The sequence below is a fragment of the Acinonyx jubatus genome, chromosome D2, assembly GCF_027475565.1.
Source record: "Acinonyx jubatus isolate Ajub_Pintada_27869175 chromosome D2, VMU_Ajub_asm_v1.0, whole genome shotgun sequence".
NCBI classification, from domain to species: Eukaryota; Metazoa; Chordata; class Mammalia; order Carnivora; family Felidae; genus Acinonyx; species Acinonyx jubatus.
Window position 1 is genome coordinate 72,850,510 of NC_069393.1, and position 14,530 is coordinate 72,865,039.

At 43.7% G+C, this 14,530-nt stretch overlaps 1 long non-coding RNA gene across 1 annotated transcript; it reads left to right on the plus strand.

Annotated features, from left to right (window-relative positions):
• Nucleotides 1-5,875: 5,875 nt before the first annotated feature.
• Nucleotides 5,876-14,139, plus strand: LOC128312651 (uncharacterized). Its single transcript, XR_008292199.1, has 3 exons — nucleotides 5,876-6,055; nucleotides 10,489-10,594; nucleotides 13,976-14,139. It is a non-coding gene; the product is annotated as an uncharacterized LOC128312651 (long non-coding RNA).
• Nucleotides 14,140-14,530: the final 391 nt, after the last annotated feature.

A 14,530-nucleotide genomic window follows, 5' to 3' on the forward strand; every position in this document is an offset into this window, starting at 1 on the left:
CTCATCTGCCTTTTTTAGGCCGAAATCATGACATTCCTCTTTTCCCTGTAGCTCTGGTTCAGAATAAACCTCTCAGAATTTTAGTTTGTAACTTCTGTAAATGAGAATCTTTCATTTAATGACCGTGTGAAATAGTGTATTAACATTCAAGAGACATGGTTGATTTTTTTTTTTTCCCATCATTTAAAGACAGCCGAACGCATCTCTGGCTCAGACTAGACTCAGGTCCTGTGATAAGATTTAGAAGGATGGCTACACTTTAACTCCCTAATTCTTTATTTATGGAATGCAATTTTGGCACATGGTAACAGGTATGATAGTGAAATGAATTTCCCCTTAACAAAATTATGTAAGGTTTGTTGTCTGTTTTGTTTTGTGGTGTGTGTGTGTGTGTGTGTGTGTGTGTGTGTGTGAAATTTGCTAACAAGGATTAGGTAAATACAGGACAGTGACACTTGAGTATGTCAAAAACTCTGAAGATCAGATGTGAACGACAAGTTCAGGAAACATATCTGGAGCTTCTGTTTATGTGTCTTATCTTTTTGCCTTCGAAGGCCAAACAGCATAGGGGAGAAATTCTGCAGAGCGTGGGGAAAAACTGACTTTTTCAAGTGCACGTGCCCTTTGGTCACCTCTCCCTCTCCAACATCCTGCCAGGTCTCTGTTCCTCCCCAGTCCTTCTGTGATGGCGAGGGGGTAGAGGGATGAATGAATGAATGCATACCAACCACAACAAAGCACCTAACCTCCCCATGCACACATAATTGCATACACGCCTACTTTCCTTACCTGTTCTATTGCAGGTTATTGAGTATAAAGGAGGAAAAAATATCTAGGGAGCAAACTGTTCACTTGGAAACACATTTTTGATCGGTTGATTAATTTCATAGTTTTCCATTTTTTAAACAACGGAGTCCAGGGACACACAATTCACAATATATTCCGGTCTAGTGACATTTCAAGAAAGTAACGGTCTTATTTCAGAAGTGTCTTCAGAGCGAAGTAGGTTCACTTTGCAGAGGAACAAAACTCTCCTGGGCATTTCTGAACGTTCCACTCAAGACCGAGATGAATCCAAAACGGGCTCCACAGATGTGATGGTCGCACAATCTCTCTCTCTGCTCCTCCCCTGCTTGGGCTCTCTCTCTCTCTCTCCTCTCTCTCTGTACTGGGCTGAATTCCTCTGAGCGCCGAGAAGTGAATGTTAACATTAAAATGTGAAAGATCTTTCTTTCCGTGCTGTGCCCTTCTCCAAATCTCCAAAGCATTTGTTTTGTAAAATCTTAAGTGGAAACACATTTCGGTGCCATAATTTCAAACAAACCATCTCTTTTTGAACTCTGCAGCCTGGATGCGTTAACACAATAGCATATCAAGTTCGCAAAATTTCAGATAAACCACGTCCGAGCAATAAAACAACCCCCCAAAAGTCTTAATTTTTCCCACATCTCATTTCCTCTTCCCACACCACTTTAAGAAAGCCCAGCTTTGGCATCTCTTGGTAGGGAGAGTTGCAGCAGAGATGTCCATGGCTGGATGCTGGCTGGGTATCTACTCACAGTTTAGTGTAAGTTACCTTCCCCAGGCACGCTGACAGCGGAGGCAAGGTCCTCTTGACCACGCTCACCATTTTGTGAGGCACTGAGGAGGCAGAAGTGAGTGAGCGAACGCTCCAAGAAATAAATAATTGGATTGAAATTAACTGCCGTTCCTACAAGAACTCAGTTCAGCCAACCTGCTTTTGCAACTGTCTTCTGAGACAGAGAGAAACATAAAGGTGTAAAAGCATTATGTTACAAGCCCTGCCTCCTGCCTACACTGGTGGGCTCAAAACAGTTAAACGTTGCCACGTTGCTTTTTAATGTCAATTTTAAAATACTTCATTTAAAATTCACAAAGTTTGGTTAAGTTCATCCCTTGGAAACTCAAGATGGTGATTGGGCTAAATACGACTGCTTTTATGTTGAAAGTAGCAGCAAAATAGAATAGCCTGAACAAATGACCTGAATAAATAAAATGACCTGAAAACAGCCCAGAACACTGCAAACAGGAGTGAGAGAACCCGGGAGAATTCCTCTTTAATCAGGCACCAAAGTGTTTTCGTATTATACAAAGGCTTTATAACTATATTATAGAAGCTTAACATTTAAGTTCATATAGACATTCCTTAGAGCAAAAAGGTGCAAATATCTAAGGGGTAGAGAAAAAAATGATTTATTCTGTTTTTCTAGCATTGCTAGTTTCCAGGTGTTCACCTTTTGATCCGGCTACAGGCAATGATTTTCTGAAGTGGTTTCTGATGGTATCTGACATCATTTATAGTACTCTTGAACAATCTTGTAATGTGCTAAACTACACCAAATTAAGTGAGTTAGTGGCCAAAAAAGAGTCCAATAGGCCCATGGGTATCATGAGTGTTTTGCTACTTGCTGCCTCTTTTATTCACTGCACAGAGGGAAGGAATGAAGTTTTTTTGATACTCTCATACCTCGAGTGGTGGATTTGGTGGAGAGCTAAAGCAGATCTGGGACAAATCTGGAAGGATTCAACAGTCTTAAGCGGGTGGAAGTTTAGACGTTGACAGGCTGTGTCCTTTTCAGTCATTCATTCATTCGCTCATTCAGCCGGTTAATCACCAAATAGCTATTGAAGTACCATTCTCTGTAAAGTATGACAAAATATGTTGTTGCGAACTGAAGAGGACAGAGACTGTGGTCCTGGGCTCAAGGAGTTTGTGGCCAATAAGAGAGATGGCAGGTATAAATGAACTGCCTCAATGATAGGATGATGTGGTGACATAGAAAGGAATGTCACGTATGAGTTCAGAGGAGGGAGAGAGTTCTGGCTGATTTAATCAAGGAAACATTCACTTATGCGTCCACTGAGTTAACACATAGACTTGAGGACTATCGCAAGGAAGCTACAGGTAAAGAGTCTGTTAAAATTCATTTATCTAAACATTCAACAGGGGCGCCTGGGTGGCTCTGTCGGTTAAGCATCCGACTTCGGCTCAGGTCATGATCTCACGGCTCGTGAGTTTGAGCCCCGCGACGGGCTCTGTGCTGACAGCTCGGAGCCTGGAGCCTGCTTCCAATTCTGTGTCTCCCTCTCTCTCTGCCCCTCCCCTGCTTGGGCTCTCTCTCTCTCTGTCTCAAAAATAAATAAACATTAAAAAAAAATTTAAAAAAAACAACAAAAAAAAATTGAACAAATATATATTGAGGGTCTACTGTATGTCAGGCATTTTTCTGGATTCTGAGGGTTGTTTGAAGAACAGGCCAAGCCCTTTCCCTCACAGAGCTTACATTATAATAGGGAGACACTCGATAAACAAGCAAATGTATAATAATATGATTTTAGATAATAAGTACCATGAAGAAGTAAGATGGTTTAGGGGCACCTGGGTGGCTCAGTCAGTTAAGCGTCTGACTTCGGCTCAGGTCACGATCTCACAGTCCACGAGTTCGAGCCCCACATCGGGCTCTCTGCTAACAGCTTGGAGCCTCGAGCCTGTCTTGGATTCTGTGTCTCCCTCTCTCTCCCTGCCCCTCCCCGGCTCATGCTCTGTCTCTCTCTGTCTCAAAAATAAATAAACATTAAAAACATATTTGAAGAAGTAAAATGGTTTAGTAGGCTAGATGACAAAAAGACCTGGATGGTCATTTTAGATAGGATGTCCAGAGAATGCTCTGGAGGAGAGAGGTCTAATGGACAAAAGAAGCAGACCATGGGAGAACTTTGGAGAAGAGCCTTTCAAGCAGGGGAAGTGGCAGGTATAAGCACCTGTGAGAGGCAGGAGTTGGTGCTCTCAAGGAACAGGTAGGTGGCCTAAGCATCGGGAGCAGGGTAGCCAAGAGGGAGCAGAGTGGGGGTGAAGTTGGGCGAGACCGTCTGGGGCTCAAGGGGAGCCCATTTTGGTACCACGCTTAGTCTGAGGACTTGAGAAGCCACTGGCAAGTTTCAATCAGAGATGAGATGGCGGTGAGTTTAAGAGTGCCCTGTAGTGGTTCAAGGAAGAATGAAACCAAGGAACTACCCAGGAGGTGAAGGCAGCAGTCTTCAACCAGCCTGAAACCATGTGTAACAGCTGGTTGGACGAGAAGTGATTAGGGTTGGAGTAACTTAAAAAGCAGAGAGGAGAAAGCTTACAGCTGTGAGGTGGGATAGAAAGAGAGGAACCGAGGATAACTCCTAGGGGTTTAGACCAGAGGAATACGATGGAGTTTAGCACACTTGATGGAGAGGAGGAAGATGAGAGAAAAAGACTTGAGGGAGGAAATCAAGAACGCTGGTTGGGCATTATGACAGTTCTGGAGACCAGAAGTCAGAAATCAAGATGTCGGCAGGGTCGTGCTTCCTCTGGAGGCTCTAGGAGAAAATACATCTCTTGCCTCTTCGGCTTCTACTGGGGTCAGACGTGCCTCAGCTTGGGGCTGCGTAACTTCTACCTTCTTCCTCCATCTTTACACAACCTTCGGCCCTGTGTCCTTGTCTTCTGTTTATCTCTTATGAAAGAACAGTTGTCATTGGGTTGAGGACACACTCAGCTAATCCAGGATGATCACATCTTGAGACCTTTAGCTTAATCACGTTGGCAGAGAAACTTTCTTCCAAATAAGAAGACATTGACGGTTTCTGAAGGTTAGGATGTGGACCTGTCTCTCTGGGGACCACCATGCAACCCACTACAGGCATATTAAGAAAAAGATGCCTGTTCGACATCTAAATGGAAATGTCTAACAGCAATTGGATAGAGCATTTCGAGTTCAGGGTAAAGGTCAGGTCTGGAGATATGGGCGTCATCAGCATATAAATGTAGTTAAAGCCCTGAGGCTAGATGGCCTCCTCTGGGGGGAGGTGAACACAAAGAAGAGAAGGCGGCTGAGGACTCCAACACTTAGAGGTCTGGTAGAGGAGCCAAGCCGGCTGAGAAGGGATGGAGAATGAGGTAGGAAGAAAACCGAGACAGGTTAGTGTCCCCGAAGCCAAGTGAGTAAGGCGTTTCCAGGTGGGAGTTGTGGCCAGCAGTGTCAGATGTGGCTGAGAAGTCTAGGAATGTGAAAACTGCAGATTCTCCCCTGGGCTTGGCAAGATGGCAACTTTGGTGTGTGTGGCTTCAGAAGGGTGGTGGGGATGAAAGCCTTGGTGGCACGGATTACAGATATAACGTGAGATGAAGAGAGGGAGAGTGTGGGTCAACTTGTCTCAATCAAAGAAATAGTGGGGCACCTGGGTGGCTCAGTCAGTCAAGTATCCGACTTCAGCTCAGGTCACGATCCCATGGTTTGTGAGTTCCAGTCCCGCGTCGGGCTCTGTGCGGACAGCTTGGAGCCTGGAACCTGCTTCGGATTCTATGTCTCCCTCTCTCTTTGCCCCTCCCCTGCTCATATTCTGTCTCTCTATCTCTCTCAAAAATAAAGAAACATTAAAAAAAAAAAAAGAAATAGAGTATATCATGAGAGAAATGGAGGGCAACCAAGACTTGAGTGGGCGGTCAAAGGATTCCAGGGGAACTGACCTATAAGTTGAGGCCTGAAGGCTGAGCACAAGTTAACCAGTTGGGAAAAAAAGGGGGGTGGGGGCAGTTTTCTAGGCATAGAGGACATAAGAAGTCAGCAACAGGTTTTAAGGAGGGCAGTGATATGAACACATTTGTATTTTAGAAACATTACTGTGGTCAATGATGAGTAGTAAATGAACCAGAGACTGAAAGCAAGAAGAACAGGGAGTCATGCTCCAATTCAACTCATAGCTAGTGGCAGCCTGTACCGGGAAAGAGGTGGCAGATAAGGGTGATATTAATAATTCTTAACAATCAGTGCTTTAGGGCCACTGGCCAATCAACATGAACACTGGCTGTAACACCCCCTGTGGCTGTGGTGGCCTGTACCAGCCTGCCTGTGTACGTGGCAAAGACTGGATAGATCCTAGAACAATTTAGGGGTTAGTGTTGACAAGCTTGTTTCATTGATTAGATGAAAGTAATGAGAGAGAGAGAGAGAGAGACAAGGGCAAGCGTGGTCCTGGCGGAGGGAAGGTGGCACTGTTTAACAAGGTAAGGAGCTCAGCAGGAAGTGTAGTTTGGTGAGGGGGAGGGGGTGTTGAGTTGCATGAGTCAAGCTGAAATTCAAGATGCTTTGAAGGCACGCAAGTGCCTTCAAATTCAAATCCACTGGGCCAGGGTGGAGGGTGGGGGGAGACTGACATGGATATGAGACATGGATTTGGGAGTCATTAGCATAGAGGAATGGCTGTAGAAGCCAGAAGAAGGAACGAGGAGGAGAACAAAGGAGTCAGAAGTGAAGGAGACCATCTAGGCAGAGGAAAAAGAAGTGGGGGGTAGTGAGGAAGGGCGAGGGGAGAGGAAGGGGACAGAGAAGTAGGACAAAAGCCAGGACAATGCATTGCCAAAGAAGCAAGTGGAAGAAAGGGTGTTGGGAAAGAGGAAATGGTCCCATAAATCTAGAGCTGCAGAGAGTTTAAGACAGGGAAGGAGGGAAATACCAGACCAAGAAGGTGGAGCCAACAGTGAGGTTATTGACAAGCTTGGGAAGAGCCCTTACAGAGTCGTGGTGGGGGTGGGGCCTGGAAACCAGAGGGTGAGAAAGCGACCCATCCATCGGGAGTGAGAACACAGAGATAGTGAAGGGAGAAGCTCTTTCAAGGGAAGTTGGGGAGAGAAAAGCAAGTTGTATCTAGAAGGGAATGTGGAGCTGGGGGAGACCTGAGCATGTTTAAATGCTCCCTGCACTCCAGACTTTTTATACATCGAAGGAAAAGTGAATAAAGAGGCTGAAGACTTTGAGAAGCTGCGAGAAGAGAGGATAGCCCTTGGACAGGAAGAGAACTGCCTCCTCTCTTGCAACTAAGGGGAAGAAGCCAAGGACGATTGCCAAGATAGATGTGAAAGTTACGCGGCAGAAATTGAGGGCGTCACTATCTTGTGCCTTATTTTTTCAGAGCCGCATTGAAGAGAAGCTCAGTCTAGGTGGATGAATCAGCCTTTGGCCCCCATCCCTCCATTAGAACTGCTCTTGTCAAGGTCACCATGACCTCCAGTGTTGCTGAAGGTTAATCCTTAGCCCTCATCTTACTTATTAGCATCACTTGACACAATTTATCATTTCCCTTTCCCTGAAACGCTGTCTTTCCTAGCTGTACCAGGTATATTTTGTGCATTACTTCAAACTGTCTGGGCCCCACTTCTTCCTCTAACCATTGCTCTGGGGAACAGTTACGTGAAGTTTTCAAGCAGTCTTGTGCACATATGAACCGACCATGTCTTGCCTCTCTTGCTTCCTGCCCTCGGGTTTCTCCAACACCATGGAGTTGGACACCCTACAGAAACCAGGTGGAACTAACACATGCATGATCCAGGAGCGGAAGGGAGTTAACATTCCTTGGAGCGATCTCTGACTAACCAAGGAGAGGAGCCAAAGAGTCGATGCTTTTTCCATTCTTTCCTGAGCAGACACTTTGGAGATGCATTTCCTAAGGCTTTTGTGAAGCTCCTACTGGATTGAGTCATCCAGAATAGTTTTCCCCTACTCCTCTGTTTTGCTATCCTTATGCCTTACTCCCGCTTCATGGAGTTCACATTCCAAAATAAACCACCTACAATAGGCCTTTTTTTTTTAAAATCAGTTTCTTCTTTAAGGGAGGCTAGGCTAAGATTCTTGATGTAAGGCAGAGGTATAAACAAACCCAAATGCATAAACTAAACAGATATCTTTATAGTTCTGTCCCTTCACAAACAGAACCTGGGTCTAATTTTAAGCAATCTCTTCTGTGGCTGTGTAAGATGTAGGGCTTCCTGATGTGCCAGGGAACCCCTCGGGATCTCACTATATGCCTTAAATTGATAGTTAATGACCCGAGCTTCTTATTTATTCCCCTTTTCCAGATTTCTAAAAGTACTTCACAAAGGCCAGGCCACTCCATAACCTATCTAATTATTATTGGCCCCATAACACTCAAGTGCCACAAATAACTTTCGCCTGTATCTACATCCAGGGGGTTATCACCACCCTACTTACCACAAACAATGGGATTCTTATTCTCATATGGCTAGTGAATGAAATCCAAAATCCTGCCCTGAGGGTCTGCTTCCTAGGGTTCCTCTTGATAACAGGAGTCTTGGCCTGTGTCTTTGAAAGACACACCCGAAACAAAAGCTTATGGTAGGGGGCTTATTTTGAAATGTGATATCCTGGAATCAGGAGTTAGGGAGAAGGATGGAAAAACAGGGGAGGAGGGAAAAATCACTATGGATGACTCAATCCTGTAGGACCTTCATAGAAATCTAATGAAATGTGTCTCCAGACTATTCACTCAGGAAAAACATTTGACTGGAAGAATGACAGGAGATATCCCCAGGGGAGTTGCTAGAGTTACACTCAACGATTTAAAGCTGCAACACTCGTGGTGTCCATTATATCCCTGTGCAAAATGATGGTGTTCCCTTCAGATCCTCTTAACTCTCTCCCTCCTTTGTGCACTCCACCTCACAGATTGGTGTGTTTTTGACTCTGACACCCAGCACTGGAAGTTCTTCCTTGGAGCACGGCCCTGGGGTTACAGAAAGCTGTATTGCCTGCAGGTGATAAGAGCTGGAAATGCCTGAGAGTTTATTTTCTCCACTAAGGTCCCAACTATGGGACAACCGATCTGGAGCTTGGGCCAAATGTAACAAGCCTAATCTCAAGGCACAATCTGAAGTTCACAAAGTAGATGTCTGAAGTTCTGGACCAAGGTCCTGCCTTCGGTGACAGAGAACCACTTGTAAATTAGCTCCTGGAAGTGATACTTGGTCCTTGGAGAGATTGAGCACTTGACTGTGCTGTGGGACACCAAGGGACTGTGCATATGGAACCGTCCGTCATAATCTAGATCCTGTGTCGTAAGCTGGGTGGGCCTAGTAGCAATCCATTGTATAATGAAATGGTACCTTTGGGATCAGGACAAGTACATTTGGGATCGTGTCTGGAAGACACAAGTATATTGGATAAACATGGCATTCACCTTTGCTGTGCCAACTCCCGTCCTTCGACTCACACCTAGGACAGCAGGGGGTGGAGGAGGGGAATGTATGACCTTTTTTCAGGAAAAAATGCAAGATTAGTTCACACACGGGTTTGCATGATATATCGGAGTTAGCCTAAAGTCCGTGGAGCAGGAAAATTCTTCCAGCGGGTACAGCTGTAAGCCGTGTACTTGACTATCCAATTTGTATGGGGGCAGAATTGCCCTGACATATGGATATACACAAACTTTTTGGCAGAAACAAATAGCTTCACTATGTGTCAGGAGTCTCAGATGAGTAAAACCAGAAGATTGGAAGCCCAAAAGTCAGGAAGGGGCATGTGGATGGACCTTGGTCTCACAGCGATGTCCACCAGCTAGAACTCACTGCAGAGGAAAGAGTTGACAGCTGGACTGACAAAAAGCTGGTCCTGTGCCTGCCAGGCAGCTTCTTTATTTGGCCACCTGGTGCTGAGACAAGTCAGTGAAATGGGGATGGGTGGCGGGGGGGGGGGGCGGTTGGGTAGAGCACAGTGGCAGAAACGGATCCTAAGCACGGGACATGTAGCACAAACTTCCTGTCATCAAGTCTTACCTCGCTACTGCCATTTAAACTTGATATTATCCATCTCTTTTCACTAGCATAGAAGCTCCATGAGTATAGGTATTTTCGTCTTTTGTTCATCGTCCACCACCTGGAACGATGCCTTGCATATAATACGGTTTCAACAAATGTTCATTGAATGAATGAGTGAATGAATGAATGAATGATATGATATGATTTGTTTATGCAGCCATCAATATCAAGAGGGCAGTCTGGGTGGGAGAAACAGCTTATGCAGGGACCAGAAGGCAAGAATTTACAGGCATTGCTTAAGGAATAATGATTTTTTTCCTTTAGAATAATTTGACTTGCAGGCTACTTTTTCTACAGAACCTTCAGTAAACCTCATTGTACGACAGCTTACAATCCGAATGTTTTCAAAGGGATGAAGGTGGAATTCAGCCCGTAGGAATTTCATTTTGGCACATACCAAAACTTTGTCCAACTTCAGAAAGGCTTCCAGAATAACTCCTATCACTCTCTGACAGAACATACGGTGTCATTAGATGGCTGAATTGGACAAAATACCCTGCTATTAAGGGAAACCTATCCTTTTCTTGTATCACTCAACTTAGCTGATACCATTTCTCCAAACACACTGATTATTCACTTCTCCACATTGCCTGGGCTAGCAATTCCTTAGGATACTAATAACAGAACTTTAATAAGGATAATCAAAATAATTTTTAGGGTTAAAAAATTAAACACACAAGAGAAAATCCAAGCTTCTATAACTTAACTGTTTTCCAGAATCCCCTAGCAGACGATAGATGTGATAAGCCATAGTGAATTCTTTCATGACAGCGTCTGTCAAATGTTCTACGGCCTTGGAACAGATCTGTCTTGTATTTATTTTTACTCAGGGACTACATCTTCGGCATTGTTCAGAAATACCAGGTCAACTTGCATTCCTTAAAGAACTACATTTCTGTCAAAAATTTAGCACACTGGCTCGAGACCCATCATCTGGTAAGAAGCAGATTCTCTGTCCTCTAGGTTGGGTGGTGTTCCTTGAGTGGAGTTTGAGAGCTTGTCGGCCCTCTTGGAGGACGACGGGATTGTTGACCTCCTGTAGCTATGCCTCTGTTGGAGGCTGTGCTTTCAAACTGCCTTCCTCCTCTCTGGGCCCTTCTCCCTACCTGCCCCTCTTGTTTAACTCAGTTAATTAATCCCCAGGGCTCCTGAGATGACTTACCACATCTCCCCTTCCATTCACCTTTTTGCAAGGCAGGAAGTACAAATGAATGTTGACTAGAATTGATCAATCCCGGGGTTATTTCATGATGTAATTCCAGACCCTTCCAATAGAAAAATGAAGTGGAAGGTTCTGAGGCCTTCAGCAGCCTATTTGAGTCAGAGGTATAGCAAAATAAGATGGAACAAGGATGATAGGTAAGCTTTTAACATTTCTCCAATAGGAAGAAGTACATCTCATCATTTTTATGGCATTGGATGGACATTATTGCAGCAATAGCATATCTGTGTATACCACACACGTTCTTATGTACTTTACTTCAAAGGGAAAACGCATGTCACTGTAATGTGCTTATTGGTTGCTATGATTCTCTTTACTTTGGCTAAGGCCCTAAAGAACAAAGGGCCATCCTTCTGTAGCGAGGAGCCGTCAGTGGATCATTCAGCATGGAATAATAATTTCTTTCTGCAGCTAGAGCACTTGTGTGTATTTTCGCTTGGTTACGTAAACTGCTCTGGAAATATAAAAGTAATTTGTAAAGGCAAATTGTCCACTGTTGTTGCAAAGCACTCTGTGGGGCAAGCACATAGCTCCTGCTTCCTGCCTAAGCGTTCTGAACAGAGACCTCCAAGATCTCCAACATTTAGATCAATCTGACTTTGTTTGTGGGTTTGGTTTGGCTGTGAGACAAATACCTAACTTTTCTTCTATTCCATTCCTATACCTCACAGACTGGAAGCATTTCTCTTAAGCAATAAATATCCACATAGGGTTTTGTTTATCAGTCAGCTGAACAAATGGAAAGATATTGTCGGTTACTCAGTTACTTATTATTAACTGGCTTTATTGTTAGACATGGAGGATATTGTTAGTCATGGACACACACACACACACACACACACACACTCATGTCCATTTTAAAGCTTTAATGCTAGAGGTGAATGTAGGGCTTTTGTAGTTTAATTAATTTATTTTGCAAATGGGGAAATTAACTCCAACAGGATGTAAATTATTTGCCCAATGCGGGGTGCCTGGGTGGCTCAGTCGGTTGAGCAACCGACTTCGGCTCAGGTCACGATCTCATGGTTTGTGAGTTGGAGCCCCACGTCGGGCTCTGTGCTGACAGCTCAGAGCCTGGAGACTGCTTCGGATTCTGTGTCTCCCTCTTTCTCTGCTCCTCCCCCACTCACACTCTGTCTCTCTCTGTCTCAGAAATAAATAAACATTAAAAAAATTAAAAAAAATTATTTGCCCAATGCTTTAGAACTAATTGGCCATAAGGTCAGAATTAGGACCCAGGCTTCCGGACTCCAGTAGTGTTTTTCTCCAATCTATGGGCAAGGAAAATGGAAACCATGACCTCAGATGACTTAATTCTTCAGAGAGCCTTCTTACATCATGATGTTATTAGGCCAATAAAGATACAAGCATTCGTTCTTGTTATTCCCTCTCCTTTTTTCATCTCTGCTTTTGGATGTATCTAAGTAAATGTCCTCAGGACAGCCATCAGATTGTGGCTCCCTTCTTAGATATTGGTAGTAACAGCATTCAAGGTTAAGAATTTAAGGTATATGAGATCCAGAAATATTCCTCCGGTAAGAGACTTTTGTAAGAAAACACAATGATTTTTGATGTAATAACTGTTAACATGGCTGTTATCAAACTTGACAACACACTAGTAAAATTTCTACCTAACCATATCATCCAGATATTCAGTCTTCTTTGCAGAACAGGGCACATTTGTATCCATTTTGGTCATTTCAGAAACATCAATAATTCTGAGTGTAACCATGCTCAGTTTCCCTCAGAAAGTTGATAGGTATTTAAAGGCTGGGAAACATTGGGGGGTGGGGGAAATGGAGGCCATCCTCAGAGCTTAAGTGTAAACTTGACGGAGAGACAGAAAGAATATTAGGATAGATGCCAGAAAGTTAAAGGAGAGTACATGGGTGTGCAGACATTATTGCCCTTCGTCAACCATCACGTTGAGTTTACTTATCAAAAGTAAAAGAGCGGGGCACCTGGGTGGCTCAGTCAGTTGAGCGTCTTGATTTTGACTCAGGTCATGATCTCACAGTTGTGGGACGGAGTCCCGCATCAGGCTAGGCACTGAAGGTGGAGACTGCTTGGGATCCTCTCTCTCTCCCCCTCTCTCTCTGCCCCTTCCCCACGCGCACGTGCTCTCTCTTTCAATATACATAAACAAGCATTCAAAAAAAAAATTGAAGAGAAGGGCCATCTACATTCGAGGAATATTCTATCCTTAAATTTCAAGAGGGGCGCCTGGGTGGCTCAGTTGGTTAAGTGTCCAACTTCCAACTTCGGCTCAGGTCATGATCTCACAGTGCGTGAGTTCGAGTCCCGCGTCGGGATCTGTGCTGACAGCTCAGAGCCTGGAGCCTGCTTCGGATGCTGTGTCTCCCTGTCTCTCTGCCTTCTGCTTGCACTCTGTGTCTCTCTCTAAATAAATAAATAAATAAACAACAACAACAAAAAACTTCAAGAAATAAAATATATGGTGGTTGTGAATTTAAAGATCTTGGTGGCTATGTTCTCAGATGGTATTAGTTTTGTTCATACTAGGCTATCTTTGTGATTGCTGGGAACTTTCCAGAAAATGTAGTATTTAGGAATTTCAGTAGGTCTTACTATTTTCTCATGAAAGAGCAGATTATGGTTATTTCTTCAGGCATGTATGTTACATCCTTCTAAAAATAAACTACAGAATTTCCTGTTATGTAAAACATATATATTAAAAAGGGAGAAAAATCCTTTTTCCAGATAACATTTTTCTGCTCAAACTTGTATTTTTTCCTAGGCATTCATTCCTTTATTTATATACTAATTAATTCCCCCAAAAAAGACAGTTTACCGTCGAACTATGCTCTTCTTTAGCAATAGTTAAATCTCTAGTTTATGAAAACCAGAACTTACATAATCAGGCAAGAATATGTAACAAACCAGAAAGACTGATGTGAGTTAGAGTTTGGAACTAGTTTTGGAGATAGTTTTATCAGAACATCTAGAGCACATTTTATCACAAGACTCTAACTCCCGTTTTGTGAATGGAGAGGCACTCCACGTGTCATTAATTTTCCTGAAAGACATTTCTTGCCCTAAAATTTATTTCTCTACCTCTCCGCTTTTTCCAACAGGTTCAAGATGCTGCCTTTGTCAATAGTGTGGGGCCTGAGAATCTGCCTTAAAGGAGAGCACCCTGGACATTTCTAAACCAGGCTGCAGAGAGACAGGCACTCCCCAAGGGAAATAGCCTCCTAACTCTTCTCCTCAAAAAAAAAAAAGTAAAATAAAAACAAAACTTTTCAGTGTCACTGAGTTGTGAATGATTTTTTCTGTTAAAAGAAGAAAAGCACTATAATCGAGCGCAGGAAAAGTGCCTACGTAGTAGTTTATGCACAGACAAAGCAGCTGGTTGAAAATCAACACTTCAGATCTTTCGTCTACATAGAGCCAAAAGGCCAGTTCGCTTTACCGATGTCTTCGATGATTTGACTTTTTCCTACAACGTTTACTGAGCTAACAAACTAGACACAGATTTATATATATGGTGGAAAGACTCTCCTGAAAGTGGGCACCATTACGTTAGATGACACAGTCCCGTGGTAGACCAGAAGGTCGCGTTATACGGAGAGGCTGCTTGAATTGGTCCTTCGAGATCCTGATGCATCATTTACACCTACAAAAAGTTG